Source organism: Cetorhinus maximus, chromosome 6 (genome assembly GCF_964194155.1).
Source record: "Cetorhinus maximus chromosome 6, sCetMax3.hap1.1, whole genome shotgun sequence".
Lineage (NCBI taxonomy): Eukaryota > Metazoa > Chordata > Chondrichthyes > Lamniformes > Cetorhinidae > Cetorhinus > Cetorhinus maximus.
The window spans coordinates 40973206-40994597 of NC_135884.1; the positions used below are offsets into that span (position 1 = coordinate 40973206).

General features: G+C 45.5%; 1 protein-coding gene and 1 long non-coding RNA gene across 2 annotated transcripts in view; one reads left to right on the forward strand and one right to left on the reverse strand.

Moving 5' to 3' along the window:
• The window catches only part of prickle2b (prickle homolog 2b), a 299600-nt gene that overhangs the window by 159048 nt on the left and 119160 nt on the right, over nt 1-21392 (reverse strand). The window lies entirely within an intron of this gene.
• Nucleotides 31-21081, forward strand: LOC144681738 (uncharacterized). The gene is made up of 3 exons (XR_013576834.1): nt 31-152; nt 401-538; nt 20671-21081. It is a non-coding gene; the product is annotated as an uncharacterized LOC144681738 (long non-coding RNA).

The following is a 21392-nucleotide window of genomic DNA, read 5'->3' on the forward strand; positions in this document are numbered from 1 at the left end:
CATCAGTTTAAGCCAAACCCACTGCTCCAACCAGAACTGGTTTATTAGAGAACTCGATTCCTTCAGCTTTAGAGGGGTTTATTGCTGGAAAAGGTCCTGCTCTGCATAAATCAACCAGGAATGACACAAATATCATTTATATTCTTTGTTATGTAAGTTCTCAAAATAAGGATTATTACTATTATGGTATTTCTTTCGCACGTTTCAATCCCACTAGTAATATTTTAAAATTGAAAAATAAAAGTGTATAAAATCTATACAGTGAGCACCATTAATCCTGACAGCTGCACATAGTTTACTAGCCCTAAATTCAAAGTGATCAGCTCTCCACATATGGTTTTAATTGTTGTAATACATCCTGCATGCAATATTGCTAACAGGCATATTTTTATTTCCACAGCAGATGAATGCAGTTCCTGCATTTTTGCTGATCTACTACAATACTAAATACAATACCAAGAGGAGGAGAGGAACGATCAGTAACTCTCCATATGGTTCAGTTTTAGAGGATTTTTTGTTGTTGCTCAACATAAAAAAGGTAATTCATTCTCCCTGCAAAGGGCAGAGGCATACTGTACCAAAGCTACTGTAGAAGTATATAATTATTAGATCACTGTGCAAAGAATAATTGACTATTTCCAAACGCAATGTCCCTATGCTGCTTTAAAAAAAATAGGTAATACAATCTTCATGATTTTGAAGCCATGCGAGTTATGTGAGCTTCAACATAATGTTCTAAAGAAAGAGAATAAAATAAGTCAAAAAAGTTAAGAAACATAATGCTGTTTCATTATATTTATACCCATTTCTTCAAAGGAAGGTCTTCTGTAAAGACGCTTGGGAGTAATTCTAACCTAACCTGCCAGGTTATTAGAACATCAAATCGGGCAGGGTGTAAAACAAGCTTCGAGCTGAAATCCCTCCCGTTGCGCTAGGCAGGTTGTTAAAATTTGAGCTCGACCCTCTTGCATGGAGGTTGAAACTTCCAACACTGGCTTGGCAAGAATATGTAGAGTAAGTGGGAGAGTATTTCACTTGCATGGGCTCAATGGGCACAATGGCACTTCACATCTCACGTATCCACCAAGCCACATAATTTGTAAGTTCTTATACAGTAGGTGCCCTGCTTATCCATAACATGAAGAATAATGCTGCCCCTATAGAAATCAAATCTGGTACGAGCTCACACTGCTCACATGGTTAGGTGGCTAAGTCACCTGTACAAAGCTGGAATGAATCCTTTGTTTTTAAAATTAGGATCCAGTGGAGTCCTTTTGTAATCTTAAGATAGGCCTGAGCGGCTAAGCAAATGTGGATTTCCCACCAGGCAAAAAAAAACACATTGAAGCTTTTCGTCTTGCACTCATGAGGACTCTTTGCAAGAATACTAACACAAGGGAAAACAACAATTTATACTGTATGTGAAGAGAGTGCTGATTGGTTGGCAAGTGGACTCTGATTGGTGGAGGTGTTGCTATGGAAAGTGCACCAGTGATGCTGACTGACAGTTAACTGCCAAGCATCGTTTGAAAATTAAACTAGGTAGCTTGACCCTGATTGGTCTAGGCATTGCCCTGAGGAATGAGTCAGTGAATGGCTGTCACTTATTTTGTTTAGCTGAAACAGGCGCAATGTGTGTACATGTTCCTTGTCTGCAAAGAACAGGGCCCTGTGTATTAATATATGTAGCTTCCAGTACATTCAAATGCACTGCACTGCGAGCCCGACTGCCAATCTTAAATTGGTTGTCAGTGTAATTCTTAGCACACTTACCTTACCCATTGCAGTCTGTACCATTCATGATGTTTGACACAATCCGCCAGTCTTTGGATGTACAGCCTATATACCTAGCATCACACTGGCACTGAATTGTGATTCTGTGATTGGACAACATTTGCTAAATAATCCTCAGTGCGCTGACTCATTCCTCAGGGCAATGCCTTAACCAACCAGGGTCAAACAGCCTAGTTTAAATTTCAAACAATGCTTGACAGTTAACTGTCAGTCGCCATCACTGCTGCATTCTCCATTGCAATGCCTCTGCCACTCAGAGTCTGCTTGCCAACCAATCAGCACTCTCTTCACATGCAGTATAAATTGTTGTTTTCTCCTTATATTGGTGTCCTGATGAGTGCAATTCAAAAAGCTTTGCCATGTCTCTTTTTTCAGCAATACTCAAGTTCTGTACTACCAAACGACTAATGGTAAGTTTGCTACTTTACTTTGTGCTGTCAAGATGATTAGAAATACTTCTCTGGGCTTCACACTGCCTTTCCTCCTGCAAGATCCACCTTGGACCCGTTTCACCAAGCTTATGAGCAGCCACAGCCCCCCTGATTTACCAGATGCTGGCAGTAATTTCCAACTCAGATGCGTCAATGAGCAGCATGTTAATGAGGTCCAAGAGTTAAAATAGCCTGGGCCTGCTCTCTGCAGCAGCAGAAAAGCCACTCACCTCGCCACTAACCCAATTAAAATAGAGGCCTTTCACAATTGTTTTTAACGTTCATAACTGGAGCTTGACGATTCTTCCTAAAGCTGTAACCCCTCACCCATCTGTAGGTATTTACCAATGGAAGTGCAATTGTACACAATCTACATAACACCTCTGGCTAAACCACAGGGCATCTCTCTATGTTTGGAGGTGGGCGAGCAGGATCAGTGCAGGCATGAAAGCCAAGTACCTTTCCATCTTAGGCACTCAAGGGCCCTGCCATAAATTGGCAACTATATATATATATAATTGAGGCATCCGAATTGTACACAACTGAGGAGATCTGCACACAGAGACCATAGCCTTGATTTGAAGGCGGCTTCCCTGAGGGGCAGTAGAATTGTGTGGTTGAAACCCAGAAGTCAACTGAGTGGGTCAGAATCTCTTATCTCAACTCATGCACCAGATTTTGCATCTCCAAGCTCTGATACACACTCGCATGATCCCTTTTAAGTATAGCTGAAATTGTGTGTCCATGAATGGAAATTGAAGATGTTCATGACAAACAGTGGACACAGAACAAGGAAAGGACTCAGATTTAATGATGCTTTACTGTAACTACTGCTGTGTGTAGCCAGGGAGGACCATACTATTCCCCATGACGTGAGGAAGAAACCTACTGTGCTTACCAAGAAAGCAAGGTTCGGAGGTAGCTGAGGAGGAGAGCAGCAGGAGTGATGTGCACAGGTCATGGATAAATGTAGAAAGCAGTTTAATGAGCTAACCAGGTCAGGAAAAGTAAGCAAATTTGGCAATTCAAGTACATCCTATGCTTTAAGCACCTCATGCCTTTCACTCTGTCCTGCTAGGCGTTCTGTATCGCATCACTCTCCACTCAACTCAGCCCTCAGTTTCTATGCAGTTGGAGGGGAACTTGCAGGTGGTAGTGTTCCCAAGCGCCTGTTGTACTTGTACTTCCAGGTGATAAAGGTCATGAGCTTGGAAAATGCTATTACAGGAGCCGTGGTGAGTTCCTGCAGTGCATCTTGTACACACTGCTACCACTGTGCACCAGCGGTGGAAGAGTGAATGTCTACAGATGGGCTGCTGATCAAGCGGGATGTTTTGCCCTGGATGCTGTTGAGCTTCAAGGGTTGCTGCAGCTGCACTCATTTGGGAAAATGAGGAATATTCCATCACACTCCTGACTCGTGCCTTGTTGATGGTAGACAGTAGACAGGCTTTGGGAGTTAGGAGGTGAATTACTCACTGCAGAATTTCCAGTCTCTGGCTTGTTCTTACAACCAGAGTATTTATGTGGTCGGTCCAGTTAAGTTTCTGGTCAATGGCAACCCTCAGGGTATTGATGGTGGGGGATTCAGTGGTGGCAATACCATTAAATGCCAAGGGAAGACGGTTAAACTCTCTTGGAGATGGTCATTGCCTGGCACTTCTGGGGCACAAATATTACTTGTGACTTATCAGCCCAAGCCCAAATGTTGTCCAGGTCTTGTTGCAAGTGGGCATGGACTACTCGATTATGAGGATATTACAAATGGGACTGAACATTGCAATCATAAGCAAACATCCCCATTTACTACCCTCTGATGGAAGCAAGGGTCATTGATGGGCCTACGACACTCCTCTGAGGAACTCGTGTAGTAATCTTCTGAGACTGAGATGACTGGCCTCCAACAACCCCAATCATCTTCCTTTGTACTAGGAATGACTCCAGCCAATGCAGAGCTTTCCCACTTATTCCCGTGACTTCAATTTTATTTGGGGTCCTTAATGGCACACACAGTCAAATGCTGCCTTAATGTCATGGGCAGTTAGCCTCCCCTCACCTTTGAAAATTCAGCTCTTTTGTCCATATTTGGACCAAAATTGTAACGAGGTCCGGAACTGAGTGGTACTAGCAGAACCCAAACTGAGCATTGCTGAGCAGGTTTTTGGAGACTAAATAACACTTGATAGCACTATGTCCCCACAACTTCCATCACTTTGCTGATGGTTGAGAGTAACTCTTTGGAATGACAATGTTCCAGATTGGATTTGTCTTGTTTTTTTGGGACCAGGCATACCTGGACAATCTTCCATATTGTTGGATAGACACCAATGTTACAGCTGTATTGAAATAGCTCATCTAGGGGTACAGCTAGTTCTGAAGCAAAAATCTTCAGTACCACAGCTGCTCAGGCGTTTCTTGATATCGCTGGGAGCGAATTGAATTGGCTGAAGACTGGCAGCTGTGATGCTGGGGACCTCAAGAGGCGGCTGAAAATGGTTGCAAGAGCAATCTTGCCTTTTGCACTTATGTGCTGGCTCTGCCATCATTCAGGATGAGGATATTCATTGAGCCTCCTCCTTCCATTAGTTGTTTAATTGCCCAACACCATTCATGACTAGATGTTACAGGTGTGCAGAGCATGATCTCACTCGTTGATGTGGGGTGGCTTAGCTCTATCTATAGCATGCTGATTTTGCTGACTACAGCATGCAAGCAGTCCTGCGTTGTAGTTTTTTTAAAAAAAAGTATACTACACTCCTTATTGAACTAGGGTTGGTCCCTAAGCTTGATGGTAATGGTGGAATGAAGGGTATGCCAGGCCTGGAGGTTACCACTTGTGGAAGAGCACAATCCTGCTATTGGTGTCCACAGATCTCATGGATGCCCAGTTTTGAGCTGCTAGATCTGATCTGAATCATTTCGCACATTGTTAGTGCCAAACAACACGATGGAGAGTGCCTTCAATGGGAAGGTGGAACTTCGTCTCTACAAAGATTGTGTGGTAATTATTCCTAACAATACTTTCATGGACAGGTGAATCTGACAGGCAGTTTTGTGAGGACAAAGTCAGGTAGGTTTTTCCCTCTTCTTGGCTCTCTTGCCACCTGCTGCAGTTCCAGTCTGGCAAACATGTCCTTCAGGATTCGGCTAACTTATTCAGTAGTGCTGCTACCAAGCCATTCTTGGTGAGAACACTGAAGTCCCCCCATCCAGAGTACATTTTGTGCCCTTGCTACCCTTTGTGCTTCTTCCAAGTAGTGTTCAGCAGGAATATCGATTCATCTGTCGACAGAGGGTGGTAAGTGGTCATTAGCAGGAGGTTTTCTTCCCCTTGTTTGACCTGATGCCATGAGCCTTCATGGGATGCAAGTCAATGTTGAGAACTTGCAAGGCTACTCCCTACTGACTGTATACCACTGTGCTGCCAACTCTGGTTAGTCTGTCTGCTAGTGGGACATGACATAGCCAGGGATAGGGAACTCTTCAACACAGGCTGTAGGTGTATCTCTATAACTATGCCAGACTGTCGCTCGACTAGTCTGTGGGGCAGGTCTCCCAAATTTGATACAAGTTCTCAGATGTTATTTAGGAGGTTGACTGAGCAGGGTGTGCCTTTGTCATATCTGGTACCTAGTTCAATAATGGTTGGTTCATCTGGTTTTATTCTTATTTACTTTTTTATAATGAGTTGCCATGTTTTGCCCATTATTGCAACCCTATAGCCAACTCACTCTCAACTTCAAGATATCATTTCCAAAACTGTCTCTGACTTAATCACCTCTGGTGATCTACCCTCCACAACCTCCAATCTTCTCCTCACCCAACCTCAAAAAACCCACTTCTACTTCCATCACAAGGTCCACAAAATAGGATGGTCCTGGTAGACCCATCGTTTCAGCATAGTCCTGCACCACAGAACTGATTTCTTCTATTCGTGACTCTATTTTTTCTTCCCTTGTCCAGTTTCTTCCTATCTACATCCGTGATATCCTCCTCCACTTCAGCAGTTTCCTGGATCTAACCTTCTCCATTTCACCATGGATGTCCAATCTCTGCACCTCCAAACCCCACCGAGATGGCCTGAGAGCTCTCAATTCTTCCTTCAATGGAGATCCATCACCCTCCTCCACCTGGCTGAGCTACTTCTCATTGAACTCCATTAATTTCCACCAAACAAAAGGTATTGCTAATGGAATGGGAATAAGGTATGGGTCCCAGCTATGCTTTTTCGTGGGTTATGTGGAACTTTCTTTGTTCCGATCCCACTCAGGACTCCCTCCTTCACCTTTTTTTTTCCAGTACATTGATAACTGTATCATGTATTGGTGCTGTTTCCTGCTTTCACCCCGAATTATAACATTTCATTAAGTTTGTTCACTTCTCTGTCTCCATTTCTAAGACAGGCTATCAACCAATATTCACTACAAGTCCACTGACTCCCACAACTACGCTGACAACACCTTTCGCACATCCTGCTTCCTAGAAGGACTCTATTCCAGTTTCCCAGTTTCTCCATCTGTCATTTTTGTAATGATGATGTTGCTTTCCATACTAGCATTTCTGACGTGTTCCTTTCCCCTCAACCAAGGATTCTTCCCCCCCATATGGTGACTGACAGTGCCTCAACATGACTGTTCCATTTCCTAAACTAAATCCTTCTCCACCCCCCACCAGAACGACGACAGGGCTCCCCTTGACTGCCCTTCAGCCCAATCACCTTCCACACTCAATGGACCATCCTCTGCCATTTCCACCACCTCAGGTCACCACCAAATATATCATTCCCCTCCCTTCCTATTTCAGCCTTCTGAAGGGACCATTCTCTTCATGGCACCCTTATCCATCTTCAATCTCCCTCCCCTTCTCAAGACTCCTTTCCATGCCAGTGCAGAAGATGCAACATCTGCCCTTTCACACCCTCTCTGCTCACCATCAAAGGCCCCAAATCTTCCTTCCAGGTGATCATAGGACTTAGGGACAGGGATAGACCATTTGGCCCTTCAGGGCTGCTCTGCCATTCAATAAGATCATGGCTGATCTGGTTGACTTTCCTGTCTGCCCTATAGCCCTTGAATCTTTGTCTATCAAAAATCTATCTAACTCAGCCTCAAATGAATTCATTGACCCAACCTGCACTGCTTTCTGGGGTACAGAGTTCCACGTATGAACGACCCTCAGAGAAAAAAAAATTCCTCACCTGCATCTCAAAAGACCTCTTTTTCTTAAATTGTCTCTTTAGTTCTAGTCTCTCCTATAAGGGGAAATGTCCTCTCAGCATCCACCCTGTCAAGCCCCCTCAGAATCTTATATTTCAATAAGGTCATCTCTTATTCTTCCGAACTCCAATGGATATAGGCCCAACCTTTCTTCTTAAGATAAGCCCTGCATCCAGGAATGCATTGAGTGAACCTTCCCTGAACTGCTTCTCATGCAATTATATCATTTTTCAAATAAGGAGACCAAAACTGTACACAGTACTCCAGATGTGGTCTCATCAATGCCCTGTACAGCTTTTTAAAAATTTATTTGTTCATGGTATGCAGGCGACATTGACTACGCCAGCATTCACTGCCCATCTCTTATTGCCCTTGAGAAGATGCTGGTGAGCCGCCTTCTTGAACCGCTGCAGTCCATGCATTGTAAGAACATGCACAGTGCTGTTAGGAAGGGAATTTCAGGATTTTGACCCAGCCAGAGTGAAGGAACAGTAATATAGTTCCATGTCAGGATGGTGTGTAGCTTGGAGGGAATCTTGCAGGTGGTGGTGTTCCCATGCATCTGCTGCCCTTATCCTTCTAGGTGGTAGATATCGCAATTTGGCAAGGTACTGTCGAAGGAGCCTTGATGAGTTGCTGCAGATTGCAGATGGTACACACTGCTGCCGCTGTGCATTGGTGGTGGAGGGAGTGAATGTTTAAGGTGGTAGATGGGATGCCAATCAAGCGAGCTGCTTTCTCCTGGATGGTGTTGAGTTACAGCTGCAGTAAAACTTCCCCACTTTTATATTGTATTCCCCTTGCAATAAACGTCAACATTTAATTTGCGTTCCTAATCGCTTGCTGTACCTACATATTAACTTTTTGTGATTCATTACCAGGACATCCAGATTCCTCAGTAGCACAGAGTTCTGCAATCTCTCTTCATTTAAATAGTATAATGCTTTCCTATCCTAGTTTTCCTGCCAAAGTGGACAATTTCACACTTTCTCAAGTTATACTCCACCTGCCAAATTTTTGCCCATTTACTTAACATGTCTGTGTGTCCCTTTGTAGACTCTTTATCTCCTCTTGACAACTTACTTTCTTACCTATCTTGGCATCATCAGCAAATTTATCTACCATATATTCGGTCCCTTCATCCAAGTCATTGATATAGATTATAAATAGATGAGGCACCAGCACCAATCCCTGTAGCACTCCAATTGTTACAACCCACCAACCTGAACAAGACCCATTTATCCTGACTCTTTGCTTCCTGTTAGCTAACCAATCCTTTATCCATGTAATATGTTACCCCCACACCATGTGCTCTTATTTTGTGTAACCTTTGACGTGGCACCTTATTAAATGCTTTTTGGAAATCCAAGTACACCACATCTACATGTTTCCCTTTATGCACCTTGCTTGTTACTTCCTCAAAGAACTCTAATAAATCAGTTAAACATGATTTCTCTTTCACAAAACCATGTTGACTCTGCCTGATCCCATTATGATTTTCTAAGTATCCTGCTATAACCTCCTCAATAATGGATTCTAGCAATTTCCCTACGACAGATGTTAGACTAACTAGCCAAAGGTTTTTTGCTTTCTGTCTCCCCTCCCTTCATGAATAAAGGTGTTACATTTGCTGTTTTCCAATCCACTGGGAGCCTTCCAGAATCTAAGGAATTTTGGAAGATTATAATCAATGCCTTACTATCTCTGCAGCCACTTCTTCTTAGATCCTAGGATGCAAGCCATCTGGTCCTGGGAACTTTTGTCATGTCTCTAAGATATGAAAGAGATCATAAACTGTTTAAATAAAACCTTACATTTTTGCTCATTTAAAAGGCGGACTTTACTGAACCAAAGGATGGCTCCTACAGGTCACATGATTCACAAGTTGGCTACAGTTTCTGGAAATTTCCAACAGCAGTTACAGGACAAAAGCCCAACCCCCATCCTTGTGGAATTTCACAGCTTTCATTGTGAGGACATGTTACAATCAACAAAACCAGGAACCAGCAGACAATCGGTCTCCCCAGCCTGGTCCTGTAACAACGGGAGAACCATCAAAACTCATTATATACCTGCAGAGGTGCTAATAGCCACCATTTATCTCCTAAGGTGAACAACAGATTTTGACTAGAGGCATAGAAATTGCTTGTGAGCCTGCAACTAACATATTAATGGGCAACATCAAATGAAGTAAGTTTCTGGCCGTTGGAAAGTTTTAATATTACATTTCTAGACTTGTAACTCAGGGCTGAATGTTCCCAGAATTGCACGAAGTGCGGTAGCGGGCGGGTAAAATGGAGTCCTACCTGCCGATGAAAATGGCGGGTTTTCACACGGTATCTTCTTAAGCCCATCTCATTATATATTCACTCCTGCGAAACACGCTGTTTCCATGGTAGGCGGGCTCTCATTCGCCCCCTGGGCCATCACCCCATTGTTGCATCACGCTGGCCGACATCTTTAAAAGGCAGCCACTAACAAAGTGCTCATTGCCACCAGCTCACCACCGCTGCCTGGGAGACATGGCTTGCAAAGGCAAAAAGACTGCAGTACCCCGCTTCAATGACAGGTCCCTTGAGCGATTGCTGGATGCCGTGGAAGCCCACCGGGATGCTCTACTGCTCTGGCCGCAGGATGGATAACAATGTCACCAACCCAGCTTGGAAGGCAGTAGCAGCGATGGTCAGCGCCAATGCCCTTCAGAAGAGGACAGCCACCCAGTGCCGCAAAAGGATGAATGATCTCCTCCATTCTGCTAGGGTAAGAGACTCTTTTCATCACTCCCAACTCTCTCACCCATCACACACCCATGGTGTTGGCCCTCACTCACTGCCAGTGCAAAGGACATCACCATTCACTCTCACACACACCATCATTGTCCTCATTCCATCCAAGGGACCACTCACCAGACACACAGGCCAGGCATACTTACCATCTGGCCCGGCAGCCATCCTGATAAACTCTCCCCATCTCCATCCATGCAGGACAAGCTGGCTCACAACAGGAGGGAAAGGTCACAGACAGGTGGAGGGATGCTGGAATTCAGAGTTCTAACAGAATTTGAAAACAGAGCCATCCAGCTGGCCGGCAATGGCTGGGACCAGTCCTGTGCTGACGGTGAGGTCGGCGCTGCTCTAACAAGTGAGGATCCAGCAGTGCAACATCCTTCAGACAACCATGCCGTGAATTATGTGTCCTGTTTCACAGGCCACTGCCATGCACTAATAATTATCTCCCCTTACTTTCGCAGGCACATCTGGTGATCAACAGATGGAGTCCATGACTCAGAGCCTCCAAGCAAGCTCCAAAGAAACCTCTGAAGAGGAATCTGAAGGCGCCCTCCCTGAAGTCCCATCACAGTGTGCACCCACACCCTCCACCAGAGCGAGACACATATCTCAGTAGGACATAGCTTTAGAGTAGCCTCGGGACCACAATCAGGTGAGCACATCGTACTTTCTGATCCACAGCAGGCGGAGGCAGGGACTTCCCAGGTCCCCAGCACTTGGAGGACTGCTGGAGGCCAGAATGGTGCTGAATCCAAATCAGATGATGAGCCTCTGGACTCGGTCATGGCACAGTTGCTGGAGCTGCAAAGGCAAGTTCGGGAACAACAGGAAGGGATGGCCGCTGCACTCCCCAGATTGCAACGCATGATGGAGGAGTCCATCCGTTTTCAGGCTGAGGTGATACCACCAGCATTGCTGTGCACCGAGGTCAATACTGGCAGGATGGCGGCCGCCATGGAGACCTCGGTCCAGGATGTCACTCCTGCACTGCTGCGTGGGCTTAACTCCATCGCTGATGGCATAGTTGGCCTCCAACAGTGTGTACTCGAGAGGGGTGCTGGGCAGCTTGATCTCACTCCAGCTACCCCTTCCGCTCATGGTGTCAGCCAGGGACCCTCAGGCATCCATAGGGAGAAGGATCAGCAGGTGCACACTCCGGGGCCATCCACCCAGGAGACTCTGGGAGTGATCGGCCCATCTGACACCCCTCTTCCTGTGATCTCCGCAGCTTCACAGGCCAAGGGGGGTGCCGCTGCCACAGAGCAGGACCCCGAAAGCAGGCTGGGGCCCTCCAGGTCTTGGCCCTCCAGAGGACGCCCAACAAAGTCATCACAGACAGGGCTTCACAGTGAGCAGGCTGCCTCCATCTTTGCTGTGGATGTCCGGGGAGCACCAAGACGTAGTGGCAGGGTTAGGACTGTTAAGGAGAATTAACTCTTTTGGAGATAATTTAAGCCTTGTTTCCTGGTATCTTGTGGGAAAGCTGAACTGCAGTCTCCACATAAATCTTCTATGCCCAACCAACTTCAACAATAACTTTCCCTCGATTTTAGGGTCAGAGTTGAGGCTGTTCGCTGATGATTGCGCCATTCGCAACACATCAGATACTGAAGCACTCTGTGCCCATATTGTTTAAATTCATTTTTCGTTCATGGATGTGAGCGTCACTGGCTAAGCCAGCATTTATTGCCCATCTCTAATTGCATTTAGGAGTCAACCACATTGTTGTGGGTCTAGAGTCATATGTAAGGATGGCAGATTTCCTTAGTGAATCATATAGGGTTTCACAGCAATTGACAAACCAGATTCCAAACTCCACCATCTGCTGTGGTGGGATTCGAACCTGTGTCCCCAAAGCATTCCCCTGGGTCTACTGAAATAGTAGTTTAGTGACAATGCCAGTACATCACTGCCTCCCCAGTTAAGGAGAATTAGTTGCACAGCCTGGGCACAGGTGTTAAATCACTTGTACATAATGTTCACTATTGTCCATAAACTCCCAAGAATGTCTCCCTGCATGTGGCTCCTTGTTCTGATGAGCAGTGTTCTTGTCACTCAGATGGGAAACCTTTCTGCACAAGATAAAAGGCAGGTGTCTCAGTCTAGGGCCTCTTCCCTATGCGGCCTTCAGACCACAATGATGGTCTAGCCTCACACTCCCTGGAAACATTACTGATGCCTGCACCTCGGCAGTGCTTGTCATTGCTGCCAGAATGTGGTGGGCAGGCGCCACAGAGTTTTTGCATCCTCTCGGTGTGCTCTCAGGACCTTAAGGTGGAGCTGGCCCCCATCACACCAGCATCTGTGACCAGTAATGCTGTGCACCAGCTCCTGAAGGGCTGAGGTGCTGAAGGCAGGCACAGCATCAGATGCATCTAAAGTTTCATGGCTGCGTCTCGGAGATGGCCCTGATCATTGAGCGCAAGTGAGCTGCCCTCGGCCAGATAGGAGTCAGACATTCTCAGAGGCCATGCGAAGATCTATGGAGTGTCCTCACTGCATGTTGTCATCATCCTCCTACCATCAAATGACCATTAGGGCCTCCACTGCATCTCCATGACAGGATCATTCTCAAAGGGTATGGTGCTGAGATAAGCCAGACCGGAGTAAAACATTCACAACTGCAATGTGAGGATCTACGGGGACACCGCACTGCATGTCGTCATCATCCTCCACAAATCTGGCAGCTATGAGGACCTCCCGAGTGCGCCTGTCTCATCTAGCCAGTGCGAGAGCCTCATCCCTGTCGTCATCACCACCGAGGACCCCCTCACTCTCATCCCCTTCAGCATCTTCCTCGTCGGGCGAGATATACAGCTCCTCCATCTCCTCCTCAGCCAGCTCCTCACCCCATTGCAGCATCAGGTTGTACAGGGCGCAGCAAACGACGACGATGCATGACACCTTCTGCGGACTGTATTGCAGGGCTCCCCAGAACTGCATCTTTAGCATTCCGATGGTCTGCTCCATCAAGTAGCGAGCTGCTCCATGAGCCTCATTATAGCGTTGCTCTGCTGCAGTCTGAGGCCACCGCATGGGTATCATCAGCCACGGCCTCTGCGGGTAGCCCTTGTCCCCAAGGAGCCAACCCTGTAGCCTCTGTGGACCCTGGAAGACTGCAGGGATCTGTGAGTGACTCAGGATGTAGGCATCATGCACACTCCCTGGAAACCGTCCACATAGCTGCAGGATGCGTTTCTGGTGGTCACATGTTCAGTGAGTGGAAGCCCTTGCGGTTGATGAAGTCCACTGAGTGTAGCGACGGAGATCTGAGCGCCACATGAGTGCAGTCAATCGCACTCTGCACCTGTGGGACTCCTGAGATCAGGGCGAGTCCAATGGCCCTTGCATCCTGGCTGTCCCAGTCCCGGGCGAAATGCACAAAGTTGTGTGCCATGGAGAAGATGGCATCGGTGACCTCATGGATGCGTTTTTGGGTGGTGGATTTTGAAATCCCACAGGGGTCACCTGTGGAGCCCTGAAAGGAGCCACTGGCATTGAAATTGAGCACCACGGTCACTTTCACAGCCACTGGCAGTGGATACCCTTCATGTCCCCTTGGCGCCAAGTCCTGCAGTAAGTCGCAGATGTGAGCCACCAGGTCCCTAGACATGTGCAGTCATTGGCAACACTGGTTCTCAGTCATCTGCAGGAATGGCAGGCAGAGTCTATAGACCCTGAGTATCACTAGGTGCCAACCAGCCACGGCTCACTGTCGCTCCTGGGCAGTGTGTGCGGGAGCCCCTGCTGCCCCTTCTTCATGAGGTTGCTGCTCCTGCCTTTGCACAGCCAGGAGCCCAGTCGCTCTCTCCTCTGTCTGCTATGGTCTCTGTAGGCCATCAAGCATACAGCTAGGTCACCAGAATCAATGATGTTCATGAGGTCCTCCTGCAACATGAAAGAGAGAGGGACGTGGTTGTCATGGTTGTACTTAGCACCCTTCCTGGCCCCATGTAACCACCACTTAATGCTTCCCGGGAGAGTGCTGATCACACCTCGGATGACCAGAGATGAGTGCACTGCATGGTTGCCTTGTCAGCCTACGACATGGGGGAGACTGGTCCAAACCAGGATGCTGAGATTGCAAGAGGCTGTGAGTGCCTCCAGCAGTGATTGCTACATGGCCAGCGTTGGCGAGGAGATTGTACAATGTGTGCAGTCCAACTGTTCTGCGGTCTAATAAAGTGGTGGCAGACTCAAAGTCTAAGCTGGGGGTTGATTGAGGGGGGCGGAGGTAAGGTATGGAGCGCTTGGTGGCCCTTTGGTGCCTCTGCGATGCTTGCATGGGCAGGCAGGCTAAGAGCCTGACCCCAATCATATAACTGTGGCTGTGCTTGATCTGTCTTAGTTGCAGAAGCATGATCAGTTGATACAGGTGTCCCTAATGCGTGGCCATTTCCCCTACTTACCCTGCCCCCCACCTAGATTGCCTGTGCGTGGGATGCAGCGCCAGGGCAGCAACTTGAACCCCCCCCCCCCACCCACCCACAAACAGTCGCTTCTGTGGCTGGCCAGCACTTGCCCCCAGACACTCCCCACCCCTCAGCAGTCACCTGCGGGGCCATGCATCAGTTTCCCCCACCCCCGGCGCCCCTGAGGCCTGTAAACAACAGGTGAGCTGTGGAGAACGCTGCTGCTCATTCATCTCAATTCCCTCAAAGTTAATGCCCCCAAGTGTACGTCGCCTGCGTGCTGTTGTGAAACACGTCGGCGTGCTTTCCCACCAATATGGATGGATGATACAATGGGATTCCAAGAGCCTGGCGGTATGGCCTTTTAATTATATGCTAATGTATTACAATTAGCTCCCCATTGACCGGTGGCAGGAAACGTAGCCCGCCATTGGCGGGCTGAGCGGAAGATTGCAACCTGCCTTCACGCGGTCATGAAGTGGGTTCCGCCATATTTTCTGCGCACATCACCTATCACACCCACCACCAACGGGCTCAGAAAATTCTGCCCCCAGTCTGCTGTTTAGCCTCCAGCCTGCAAACACCACAGCAGGACTCTAGGTTGAACAATAGCCTGCATCATGTCTAAGCCTTGAATCCTGTTTCTCTGGAAGGTTTCTAACCATTGCCTACTGAACAGGCCAAGTCTCTATATCAACCACATCTCGGTGTATCACCGTCAACCTTAAAGGAATTCTGCAACTCCTGCTTTAGCTAGCTGAGGCTGCCTGGACTGTAACTCCTCCGTGAATGAACATTCATTGGATTCTGACTTCCTGGACTCTGGTAAATATCTATACTGATATCCATACCTGTGGTTCTTTTTCTTTTAAGTAATTCATAGTTGTAAAAACTCTTCTTTCCTATCTTCTTATTGCGTGCTTGTCTGTGTATGAAGTTGCGACCATACCCCGGGTTTGAATGTGTGAATAAACCATACTTCTGATTTAACCCTAAAGAGAGTTTTCTGCAAGTCACTTTAAAAATTGACCCCACAGAGGGTTTGGGGAAACACGTCAAAGCCTATTTCAAAAACTAAAACAGCTCTGTTTATGGACAGGTGGCAAGAAAATAAATGAGTTCCAGTTTGCCTTTCTACCTTGTCTATAACACTTTAGGTCGAATAGTTCTCCCAGCACCTTTTCCCTGGTGATGGCGATTGCTTTAAGTTCCTCCCTCCCTTTCACCTCTTGATTTTCCACTCTTTGGGAAGTTTTCTAAGTCTTCTACAGTGAAGACAGATACAAATATACCTATTCAATGCCTTTGCCATTTCCTTGTTTTCCATGATCAGTTCCCCAGACTCTTTCTCTAGAAAACCAAGACTAGCTTTTGTTATTCTTTTTCTATTTAAATACTTGTAGAAACTCTTACTGTCTTTTTTTAAATTACTAGCTAACTTTCTCTCAAACTCTACATTCTCAATCTATTTTTTAATCATTCTTTGCTGTTTCTTAAAATATGTCCAATCTTCTGACCTGCCACTGATCTTTGCAGATCTGTACAGTATTTATTTTAATTTGATATTATCCTTAACTCCCTTACTTAGCCACAGAAAATGCATCCTTCTCAAAGAGTGTCTCTTTCTCACTGGGATAAATGTTTGCTGAAAGTCATTAAATATCTCCTTAAAAATCTGCCAGTGCATCTCTACTGCCCTACCTTTTAACCTAGTTTTCCAGTTCATTTTAGTTAGCTCTGCATTCACACCCTTATAGTTACCTTTATTTGGCTTTAAAACACTAGTCTCAGACCACACTTCTCCTCTTGAAACCAAAGATAAAATTCTATTACGCTATGATTGCTGTCGCCTAGAGGCTCCTTTACCATGAGGTTTTTGATTAATTGTGTCTCACTGCACATTACCAGGTCTAGAATAGCATGCTCCCTGGTTGGCTCCAGAACATATTGCTCTAAGAAATTGTCCTGAATACACTCAATGAACTCATTTTCCAGACTATCTTTGTTCAATCTACATGTAGATTAAAGTCACCCAGGATTATTGCGGTACCTTTCTTCCATGTCCCATTTATTTCTTCCTGTATACGCTCTCCTACAGTCTGACTATTTTAGGGAGCTTACAAACTACTCCCACAGGTGACCCCTTATGTTTCTTATTTATCGCCATCCAAGCTGACTCTATATTTTGCTCTTTTGAGCTAAGGTCATCTCTCACTACTGTATCAATGACATTCTTAATTAACAGAGTTACCCCACCAACTTTGCCTAGCTTCCTGTCTTTTTGAAATGTCACATACCCTTTAATATTCAGGCCCCATCCTTGGTCACCTTGCAACTATGTCTCTGTAATGGCTATCAGGTCATTAACATTTATTTCTATCTGTGCCAACAATTCATCCATTTGGTTATGAATGCTGCACACATTCAGATACAGAGCCGTTAAATTTTTTTTTAAGCTATCTTTGCAATCTCTGACCTTATCTGCTGATTCACTCTTAAGTTTGTATGCTCTGTCCCTTCCTGCTACACTCTGATTTTCATTACCCAGATTGCTACCCTGCTCTATTAACTTATTGCTTCCTTTTGATTTACCACATCTACTCTTGTATGATCTCTTCACCCCATTATTTGGTTTACAGCCCTCTCTACAGCCCTAGTTATACCACTCGCCAGAGCACGGGTCCCAGTATGGTTCAGGTGAAGACCACCCCAAAAGTACAGATCCCACTTTCCCCAGTACTGGTGCCAGTGCCCCAAGAATCAAAACCCATTTCTTCCACACCAGTCTTTGAGCCATGCATTCTTCCCTCTAGTTTTATTTACCCTACACAATTTGATCATGGCTCAGGTAATAATCTAGAGATAATTACCTGAGGTTCTGCTTTTTAATTTAGCCCCTAGTTACTCATACTCTCTCAGCAGAACCTTGTTCCTAGTCCTGAGACTGCAATTTACTTATACTGCTTTCAATTTTGTATGTTGTATTTGCTACTCACAATGTGGTTTCTTCCACATTAGGAAGACCAAAAGCAGATTGGGCAATTTCTTTATAAAATACGTTCCAAAAAACGGTTGAGGGCCCTGTCAACCACCGTGGGTGGAAAACCTCAACCGTGTCCGGCCCATTTCCCGCGCATCCGTCCTCACACCTTCCCCTCCCTCCCAGAACCATGATAGGGTCCCCCTTGTCCTCACTTATCACCCCACCAGCCTCCGCATTCAAAGGATCATCCTCCGCCATTTCCGCCAACTCCAGCATGATGCCACCACCAAACACATCTTCCCTTCACCCACTTGGCAGCATTCCGCAGGGATCGTTCCCTCCGGGATACCCTGGTCCACTCCTCCACTACCCCCTACACCTCAACCCCCTCCCACGGCACCTTCCCATGCAACCGCAGAAGGTGCAACACCTGCCTCTTTACTTCCCCTCTCCTCACCGTCCAAGGGCCCAAACACTCCTTTCAAGTGAAGCAGCATTTCACTTGCACTTCCTTCAATTTAGTCTACTGCATTCGCTACTCCCAATGCGGTTTCCTCTACATTGGAGAGTCCAAACGCAGACTGGGTGACCGCTTTGCGGAACACCTTTGGTTTGTCCGCAAGCATGGCCCAGACCTCCCTGTCGCTTGCCATTTCCACACTCCACCCTGCTCTCATGCCCACATGTCCGTCCTTGGCCTGCTGCAATGTTCCAGTGAAGCTCAACGCAAACTGGAGGAACAGCACCTCATCTTCCGATTAGGCACTTTACAGCCTTCCGGACTGAATATTGAGTTCAACAATTTTAGATCATGAGTTCTCTCCTCCATCCCCACCCCCTTTCCGATCCCCCTTTTTTCCAATAATTTATTTAGATTTTTCTTTTCCCACCTATTTCCATTATTTTTAAATGTATTTCCATCCATTGTTTTTTCTCTACCTTTTAGCCTATTTCGATCCCTTCCCCCCACCCAACCCTACTAGGGCTATCTGTACCTTGCTCGTCCTGCTTTCTACCTTTAATGTCACCTATTAGCACATTCCTTAGATAATATCACCACCTTCAACACCTCTTTGTCCTTTTGTCTATGACATCTTTTGGCTATCTTCACTTATCACTGGCCCTCTATCCAGCTCTACTTGTCCTACTCCCCCCCTTAAACCAGTTTATATTTCACCTCTTTTCTATTTTTCCTTAGTTCTGTTGAAGAGTCATACGGACTTGAAACGTTAACTGTGTTCCTCTCCGCAGATGCTGTTAGACCTGCTGAGTTTTTCCTGGTATTTTTATTTTTGTTTTGGATTTCCAGCATCTGCAGTTTTTTGCTTTTATCTCATCTTTAGGCACTTTTTCTTGGCACATCTTTGGATTCTTTACATCCCATTAGCATCTCTTTTTGCCCTGCATTATAATCCATTTTGTTATTTAATCTCTCCTGCCTTCCACCCTATCACAGATCTTCCCTTTTGTTCTTTCTTCCCCATCCTCTTTCCCCTGCCTTCCTCAAAAACTGTTATATCTCTTGGCTATAACTGAGAGTACTAAGGTTCATCGAACTGAAACGTTAATTCTGTTTTTCTCTTCAGAGACGGTGCTAGACTTGCTGAGTATTTCCAACATTTTGTTTTTATTTCACCCTTTCTTTTGTTTTCTGATGCATAATGGGATCCACTGGATGCATGTAAAGTTGGTGGACAGGTGGTTAAAGGATTGCTTAGTGCATAGGGCTGAGGTAGGGGATGTACTGGTGGTGGGAGGCTTTCACTTGTTATGTTTCACTATAGGTAAATCTGCAATATTAGGGCATCCCTGGCAGCAATCTAAATGGTTGGTCTAGCAAGGGATCTCTATTCTCCAAATCTGAAGATGAATGATGGTCCCCTTTGTCCTCCTCCTCCTCCTGGAAGGCTCTCTTCCGTGCACATGCTGATTCCATCACAGCACATCGTTGTTGCCGTGGATAGTGATGATCTTCTATGTGCTGTTGAACACATCCAATGCATCTCTTATCTGGGTCTTGTCAATTTGAAATCCTCAAAAGGTTGAAAAAAAAGCTGTATCCACCTAAACACAGTCTGCCAGCTATTTGCTTGAGATAACTGTGACGATAACTAACAAATGAGGTTTTATTCAGATGGGGCAATGACAAGTTTAAATACTCACCTGAAGACTGCTCAAACTTGCCTCCATTTCCCTTGTCAGTTTCTTGAGCCCCAGGAAACCAGTGTTGCTCAACTAAAACTTGCAGCCAAGTTTAAAAAAGTTTAAAAGTATCTCATTAACATCTTCTAAGGACATTAATTGCTACAATGAGTACCTGCCAGCATTCAATCAGGAAATTCCTAGTGTCAGTGAGTAAGTTTCTTTTTGGCATCCAAACACATCCCCATTAATATGAAGTAGGCACACTGGAGCTGGTTTGTGCTCCTGCTCTACAATCATCAATAATTTTCACCCTTTGCCCAGTCCCAACCCCACATTCTTGGGGGTTAAAACTTTCTCTTATGATTCCCTGGACAGGCCACAACAGGACTCTGCAGTTTTCTGCAATCAGCCTTAGAAACTGCAGTGAAGTTAGGGATGGCCTTGTTATTGGTTGCCAAGGTACTAAAGATTTGAATTTTTATGCCAACATGTGATTCCAAGACAAGACAACACATCTCTAAAGCTGCACTGGACAATTGGAGCATTCAACACTATGAAATTCCTTATTTCCAATGTGGTTGGATGTTTAGGATCTTTGACACACCCAGAGACGACCAGCATAGAGACAGAATTAGGCACATGTGACGAACCGTCATGGTCTTGGCATAGCAGAACATGAGATTGCTGAAACGCTGGTTCAAATGCAAAGGCCAATGGCATGTGTCACACAGAAAGAGAGAACCAAACTCAACAATGACTGAGGAGCACTCCAAGCAGGAGCCAAAAGAGATGTAACGTGAACCAACTAAATAAATAATGTCTCCAATGTAATGCCAGTGCAATTTTATTCAGTACCAATGCACAACTATAAAAAAATTATCATTCTATTTTATATTTCAGTGTACACAAAATCTCGTAACTGTGCTCTGCTTAAAGATTTACAAAGTTCTCCCTATCAAAGGCCGGTAAGACCTAGCACCACAAAGGATCCTCCACAGAATAACACTTCTATGAGAAGCTACATCAGTCATGAGAAAATACTGTATGGATCTAGATTACCAATTTCATAGCAGTGTGGTCTGGAGATTGGCAAAAGGCCACTGACTGTACTAGCTCTACAGTGTAATGCATTACATGACCTGCCTGTATACATCTGGCTGTTGCTAGGCTGCACGCTGGCAAAGACGTTTTTACTGGCCTAATTTTGGAGGTGTATACACTCCTCCAGCAGATTCTGTAATAGCAGTTGGGGTGTTAAAGTATGAGCGTCATCAGGATTTGTGTAGTTAAAATGAAATAAAAAACATTTACAAAAAATTTTGATCATGCACAATTCTTTGGCAATTTTGCCAAGCTTTTACTAGTAGCGTCTAAATCAAAAACATTTTATAAATTTAAAGCTATGATTGAATTTGAGTAAAGAATCACATGATCCAGGAAATATGCTGGTTTTAATAATCAATTTCATGCTTTCATTTATTTTAGTAATATGAACCACGATTGTCATGTTACGACCAGGATGGGAAGAGTGCACGAATGATCAAACCCCACAAGTGGTACTATTCATTTAAATGTTTAATTTTCTCACTGAAATGGTCAATTGTGTACCTATACCTCTAGTA